This window comes from Enoplosus armatus, chromosome 13 (genome assembly GCF_043641665.1).
Source record: "Enoplosus armatus isolate fEnoArm2 chromosome 13, fEnoArm2.hap1, whole genome shotgun sequence".
In the NCBI taxonomy this organism is placed as follows: Eukaryota; Metazoa; Chordata; class Actinopteri; order Centrarchiformes; family Enoplosidae; genus Enoplosus; species Enoplosus armatus.
This window is the reverse complement of record NC_092192.1, coordinates 4,785,052-4,793,396: the sequence shown is the minus strand read 5'-3', so window position 1 is coordinate 4,793,396 and position 8,345 is coordinate 4,785,052.

Sequence of the window (8,345 nt, the reverse complement as noted above, 5' to 3'; positions counted from 1 at the left end):
ACCCTTCCCAGGCCGTGGTGTTCACAGGAAGCCGATGTTTCTGGTGGTCATTCAGTTTCTTGTCAAGGGTCTTTGCCGTTTCCACGATGTAGTGTTTACTACACCGTTTTCCTCTATAGGAGGGGGGTCCTGTCTTCAAGGTGTACCCACAGATCAGAAGTGGATGTTGTTGTAGAGATGCCGCCATGTGTTCCCAGGTCTCACCAATTACTTAAGTGAGTACAGTGTTTTCATCATCTATAGAAATGATGGCCACAGCTCCCAAAGTAAAACTTAAGTTGTAATAAACCAAAGTGTCCTGTAAGATGAGATGAAATGGCCTTTACTTTGCACTGCACTGTCCTCAGTGTCAACCAAATTCCTGTTCCTGGCCCCGTCGCCTGTACTCCATCCTTTAACGATTTCATTAAATTTCTTGGAAATACTCTCAGCTGAGCAACTGGTGTGAGCAACTGGTGTCTGGCTCATGTTGCCACAGCAATATACCATCAATTCATACCAAGAGCAGAAATGTAGTGAGTGAATCATTCATTATCAGATGTGTTCTCATTTGGTATCTGCTTCAAGCTCACTATCGCAGCCAGAAGCACTAATACCACAGATGATGGCGCAGCACTCAAAGCTCAGCGGTACAACAACAGGGTGTCGGGGTTGCAAGCTCTACAAACATTGGCTTCTTTCTACCCGCAGAACACACGCATGGAAACACACACACACCCCTCCACCACCGCCGCCGCCGCTGCCTCCAACATGTGCTATTTTGCCAACTGCAACCCTGGGCAAGATAATAAGATGGCTAGCAGACATTTTGTCAATATTTCTGTCTTGGCTCAGAGTGTGCCTGGCCGGCTGCTTACTGATAGATGTGTTGACTGAAATCTTTTCTTTTTTTTTTTTCCACAGGAGCTCTGCCCTGGTTTGCCAGACTGCAAGAGAGCAAGTAGAGGCAAGTGTACAGGGAGGAGAGAAGGGCTCACTAATGCAAAGCAGTTCATTAAAATCAGGCACAAAGCATCTATCAGGGGGGAGGGATGCTGCTAATCAGTGCCTGTGGTTAGTCCAGCAATATGTAAAACGGAGATGGTACACTCCTCAGCTGTGATCTTGTCTGGGGAGCAGAGGAGTTGGTTGATGCTAAGGAGGCTGTGCAGATGATTGATTTTCCAGAAGGATGCTTTGAGACACTGCTCTTGGTCTGCCATCTGATTAACATACACAGCATTATTCATGTCATGAATATACAAGGAGGCAAGGAACAAATAAATACTGACATGCATCCAGGAGCTGATAAATATTGAATGGAGCACACATGGCTTCAGATTTTACCATTTCATAATTTGAACATTCATGCTGTGAGGCCCCTTAGCCAAGGTCTAATCTTGGGTTTAAACAGGTTGAGCAGCCATGTGCAGAAAACGAAAAGTTCTTCACAAACATCATATTTGTGCTTTAGTTAGGTGTCATGAATACTGGAATTCTGATTCTGGTTTAATCATTAGAAGTTTTCTGTGTTGTGCAGTTGATTCAGACAGTTCATACAGTACCACAGAGCTGAAAGGCAGCCTCTCATTCGTTGCTATATGTGACTCTTCTTCACAGGATACATAGGATATAATAATTTATATTATAATATATATTATAACTATATAATAAATTGTTTCTTGGGTCATGCAGCAACATGCGGATGTTTGCATCTGACTACCAGTTTGATAAAAAGAACTTCACATCTCTATGAGAATAGTTTCTGCTCTCTGGGAGGTTGATTAAATGCATGGATCTGAAATGCCCCTTTTCTATGTACCTGGATCGCAGCTAATTTGGCAGCATAGAAATCAACTATGAAGTAACTGTGAGTGTGATGATTCATTAAAAGCACTAACTAATCACATAAACTCATGTTGACTTGATTATTTCTTGTGATACATATAGCATTAATTCAAGCATGTGTTGTGTAACCTTATTCTAATACACGTTACTGTATTTTCTTATATAAATACATTGTATATATATATATATATATAGATATATAGATATATAGATATATCTATATATATAGATAATATTTAAGATTATTTTCTGGATTCAGATGATATATAACAGGACTACGAGTTTACAGCCCTGCTAGCAGCTCTGTGAGGCTGTGAGCTAAATGCTAACGCAACATGCTAACATGCTCACAGTGACGATGCTGATGTTTTGCAGCTGTAATGTTTACCATGTTCACCATCTTAGTTTAGCGTGTTTAACATTCGCTAATTAGCACTAAACACAAAGCACAGCTTGTTAGTATTTAAGTGAAATTCTGTGCCATAAATGTGCCAAAATGTCAAGATATTTCTCTAGAAAATGCAAAAATGTCAACCTGCTGGTGGAAGAAAAGGGAAAAGTCATTCCCTAAAGTCAAGCCTGTTGAAAAGCTTCATCGATGGCAGGTTTGTTAGTTAATTATAAGGGACAACATGCGGAGGCTAATGTTTCGCATTCTGGCTGGAGGATGTGAATAAAAACGAATCGCGATCGAATTTGTGTGAAGTTAGTCTTATCAAAGGTAATAAAGGACAAATCAAGTTCTACATTACATTACGGTATGTGTGCAAACATATCAAGCTCCTATCAAACACAGTATGCGTTACTTTGCAAATGTAATAGATAGTTGAATTAATATATTCTGTATATAAGATGAGCAGAGAGGCTGATCTCCTTCCAGTGACTCATTGCTGAGCTCGATATTTGCTGATATTTGAGGAGGGTAAATTCATTATGCATCCTACATTACATACATCATATTAGGGACATTACATACAGGAACTACCCTTTAAAGGTAACCCACGCTGGCAGCATATGACGCACATCAAAACACACACACACCTATTCTATGCTCACGTCAATGTTCCAGAAAAAAATTGACATATGTGACATAATAATAATAATGATATAATTTAATTTTTGTTGTATAAGCTTATTGATGCAATACGTTTTTATAATGCACATAAAGAATATGTATAGGCTGAATAAGTTGAATTTGTTATATTCTGCAAAGCAAGACAGGCAATAGTTGGGTTTTGTCCATCTATGAATGTAATATTGTGTGCAGCTCCTGTACAGCGAACACTTCACTGCACATACTGACCATATCTACTCCATGAATGGAAGCGGCCGCAGACCCGCACATATCGTGCAAAAGTTTCCAGCTTAGAAAAATACTTTAAAATGAATTACTGGATCAGGAATTTCAGTTCATCTGAGTGGGAACACACGTATGACAAGTCTTTGAAGGCTCAGTACAGAGAATGGGGCATCCGCTGTGTGCTATGGGCATCAAATGAAGCGTATCAAATGACGATGAAGTGTTCTGTGTGTGTTGCACTTAATGACTGACTTGTCGGCAGTTTGCAGAAATATGGACCACAGGGAGAAAACGTATGCGTACTTAAGTTTACTGGAAAGTAAAGAAAAATGGAGTCAGCATTTAATTGAGGCCAAGACGAGTCTGAACCAAAGCGGATTTGAAAACAAGAAAGTTCTAAGACACCAGAAAAGTTGCGTAGAAGACCAGAGTCCTGCTCTAACTCAAACTCCAGAGAGAAACTAAAAGTAAAAGTATTTCCTGCACTTGCCTAGGTGTCTTGTGTATGCATCACAGAGGTTATTAGCCCACAGTCTGGGGTTGTTGCCTTTGAATCATTAAGTAAAGGGTGAGTGTTTGAAGCTCCTTGATATAATGATCCTTGGCAACTCTGAGAGTTCAAAGTAAATTGGCAAGGGTAAAAAAGGCTTTTCTGCCACTGAACAAAATAGAGAAATCAGCCAGCTATGTTTAATAGAATTTTCATCAGTGCTCAACCAGTCTCTCAAATGGGTTATCTAAGATAATGGCTGCACGGGTTCATTACCTCCTTGTCAAATTAAATTTCTTTTTCTCCTCCAGGGGGATTGGATAGTGATTACACATCTAACCAAAAGAAGGCTCTAACTTTCACTCTGTAAAACTGGGAAAAGGCCACAATGACAGCAAAATTAGTCTATTTCATCTCAAGACCTTTGTTGTAAGCTGACCTGTTCACATCACAAAGCGAGTAGGTGTTTGATGTGGTAGCACTGAGGATTGTCTTTGTTAGCCTTTTTTTCTTTCTTTGTGCGCCTCTTGTTCCTCTTAAGCGAGCGCCTTTTGTTAAAACGAGGCGATACATAAGGCAACAATCAGCATTTACTTAAATAAAACAAAATCAGCAGGTGAGACATTGCTGTAGGGCTTAATTAATTCTTATTCACTGATTGATTTTTTTTTTTTTCAAAAAGGGAAATTAAAATGTTAAACGGTGCGTAAAAAACACAGAGACTCTTAACTCTATAACTGAAAAGAGGAACTGTAATTGTACAATAAGTAACTAACAGCTAAAAGGTTTCGAGTGGCCTGAAGAAGAGCAGCCAAACAAACCGTGAGCTGTGAGGATTCATAGATTCACCTTGATTTAATAAAAACGACCAATGACGACGCTCAGGATCCAACGTCGCTCATTATGTTGAATCCACGATTATACCGGCTTTCTTTAATCCGCGTCACATCCAGCCTGTACATGTATCGTTTCCCTCGAAGCGGACTATGCTGAGGATGTTCTATGAGTCTGTGGTGGCCGGTGCCGTCCTCTATGCTGTTGCATGCTGGGGCAGCAGGCTGAGGGTGGCGGACTCCAGCAGACTCAACAAACTGATCCGCAAGGCCAGTGACGTTGTGGGGGGTGGAGCTGGACTCTCTGACGGTGGTGGCAGAGAGGAGGATGCTGTCCAAGCTGCGGGTCATCTTGGACAGTGTCTCACATCCTCTCCATGACGCACTGGTCGGACACAAGAGCAGCTTCAGTGGGAGACTCATTCCTCCCAAATGTACAACAGAGCGCCACAGGAAATCATTCCTGCCTGTGGCCATCAAACTGTTTAACTCCTCCCTCTCAGTGTCAGACTCAGACAGTGCAATACATGTATATATACACACACACACATATACATTGTTATTGTATATATATATTTTTTTTTTTACTTAAATATTGTAAATGTATATATTTATACATGCTCTCATTTCTAAATTTATGCTACTTTTCTGAATGGGAGCACCTGTAACTTGTGTAATTTCCCCCACCGGGGATCAATAAAGTATTTCTGATTCTGAAGGCGGCTGAGGTTCAAGAGTTCATTAATGGCAGTTCAATCTGCAGCGCCTCTTGTCTGCATGTCAAAGTGTTCTTGAGCTGGAGCCGCAATTGTTCCCGACGGTTAGGCCGGTGCCTTGCATGGTAGCTCTGAATGAGAAGCACTTTGAGTAAAAGAGCTATATAAATGTTGGCCTTTTACCATTTCCCAAAGGCAAACTCCACGTCAATGACAATGACAATGACTAAATTGAGAAGCAGTTAAATGAAATGGATATTGCTGAAAAAATACTGCCATAAAAAAAATATCAACAAGACCACCTCTGCGTCTCAGCTCCGTCCTAATTGTGTATGGTATGTACTACATACTAATCTTTATAGTATACTGTTTTTGCAGCCAAGATACTTCCATTCCACTGCCATCAACAGCACATTCACAAATCAAGGATTTTTTTTGTGTTATACTTTATTTTGTCACTTTTCCACATATATAGGCTGTTCAAAAACTTCTTAGGAGCGGTGTGTGGTTTACATTTGGGACACAGCCACAGTAGCGGCTTTGTGAGGCTGCTCTTATGCCGCATTCGTAATAGTTTATTATGAGATTCTTGTAAATAGCATCAACACCCAAGTCATAATTACTGGGAAACTTTTCTAAAAGCTCTGATACATCCAACTTTGAGCTAAATGCTAATGTTAGTGCACTTTTTTATTATTATTCTAACTTTATCATTATAACTTTACTTTTAAAACCTGAGTTTTCAAAATAAATGCACATTATAAACAAAAGTGTGACAATTATTTATGAGGACCTTTATCTTTGATACTATGCAAATTTAAACCATATGTAGAGGTTTTTATTTCGTTTTTCTTTCTGGTACTTTTCATTCATTTGATAGTTTGTTGGCAACACATCTAAAAAGCAACAAAAAGACTGAAGTCTGAGTTACGTTTCCTGACAAAAGCAAAGGCAGAGGTTTTCATTACTACTTCAAATGGGAGTGAAAATAAAAGAAAAACATGTTTTGGCCACCGACTGGCCTTCAACATTCGGGAAGTACAAAGCAAAGTGAACGAAGCAGCTAAAAAGCTCGAGACAACCTCCTCCAAAAAGCATTTTCTTTTACCCCTCGTTGAGGAAGAATTACATCAGACTGTACCTCTCAGGATGTGCAGGATCTACAAATAGACAGCTTCAAAGAGACGGATGTGCCACCTGTGTGATGAGTGAACTTAACCCATCAAAGTGGAATGGGTGGAGCATGTTGTGTCCAGATGGCAATTTGCATTTTAATATGTTTTAAGTTGTTTGATTCAACAGTGTGTGGATATGTTGCAGAGCCAAATCTCCGCAATGACCGCAAATACTGGCTCAAGAGTTTACAAAATATTCTAAGACACTGACGAGGGCTCACGATGCCTTCAAGGGGTTTAGTCTATTTGAATGGCCTACTAATGTGGTATTCACACCATCATATATGATATGATCTGTTCTGACAAGTTCTTGTGCCCTTGACTTCTCATGTTGAAAACACAACAACATAAGTTTCATTTTGAAGGCAGCATTAGTCACATAGGGTGCATGTTTCAGGAAGAACTACTGACAATATGCTGTATTATTTCTGTCTGTAGGAACATGTACTCCCCTATAAAGATATTAAACACATATGTCTTTGGATTGATACAGTATTTTCACAGATGGTTGTCTTAATTAATAAACACTCAGCGTTAAATTTGGTCCTTTTTTTAATAGTAGTCCTGAACTGCCAATTCTGTGTAATACTGTTATTGTTACTTCATCGCTCCTCAAATCTTCAGACAAAGTCATATGTACGTCTCAAGTCTTGGCTATGAGGTCCTGAGTCAAGTCCCAAGTCAAGCCCAACAAGTGCCAAGTCATGTCCAAGTCATTATGTACCCTCCACCAAATTTAAAGCCATGTTAACAAAAGTTATTATTGTACATTTCAATCAATAATAGGTGCTTTATCTTACTGTACACAGTGGAGCTGAGTGTTGAGCGTGGATCGTCCTGCTCACAGAGGGCTTGTCTGGTCTTGCTCAACCTGCTTTCTGCTCACTCTCAACACTGAATTGATGAAAACGATTGATGACTTTTTCAATTAATCGGAGCTAACCTTAACCAGAATCCTTTTGTTGCCTAAACCTAACCACACGTGGGACTTGGCATGCAAGTCCTGGTCTCTGGTGTCAAAGTTCCACACTTTGCCGACACACACTAAAACTAAACATAGCACTTGATTTATCCAACAACAAAAGAAACGTTGCCACGATTACTTTTTCCATCACAATATACTAGCTAATATGGAAATGTAATTTCTAGGAGACAGGGTGGGTCAGCAGCAGTGAAGTGCTTTTAAGTATATAAAGACTATTTTCTCTGGGTTTGTAGTCTTTGGGTATCCTAGTTGTCAAAAAATGCTGTTAATTCAGCTTTAACCCAAAGTTGTAACGTACTATTATAAACTGTTATCTGAACATCTCAGAAAATTGGCCCCCAACTTGTGCTTTTGTCACATAAATCCAATTATGGGAGAGGAAAATTATATTTGCAGCATTCATACCACATAAATTGCATTTCAGACTTAATTCTCATTTCATGAAATTTCATGAGACTTTGTTATTTATGAGCAGATGCAGCAACAGCCCCAAACGGACTAACCAGCAGCAGCTGTGGCCTGCACCATCCAGATCCAAAGAGGAGGTGAAGTGGTTCTCATGGCTGGCTTTACAGGCAGGATAATCCTACCCCTCTTTTGACCAGGGTGACCAAGAATGCTCCTCAATTATATCAGTGAACACAGGATTATGGGTCATCTTGTTTACAAGTCTTTGGTGGCAAGTCTTCCTATTTTATTTCAAGTGTGAACAGTGTGACGTATGTGTTAGCCTGGATCTCATACTCCGTGGTGCTGCCGAGAAAGCGTGTATCTAATGCGTCAATATGAAATATGTGGATGTCAATTAGTTTGCGCTCAGCAGCACCCAGGTGTGCATGTGCAGCACTATCAATATGAAGCTGGGAGCTGCTGAAAAACTGTGTGTAATTAATCTGTCTAGGTAAATTTTCTTTTTATTAGAGCTTTAGTCTTATTTTCGTAAATTTGCCTTCATTTCTGCAGGTTATGATAACATTGTAATGTCAACGTTGTAATCTGCAGATGTAATTATGTAATTT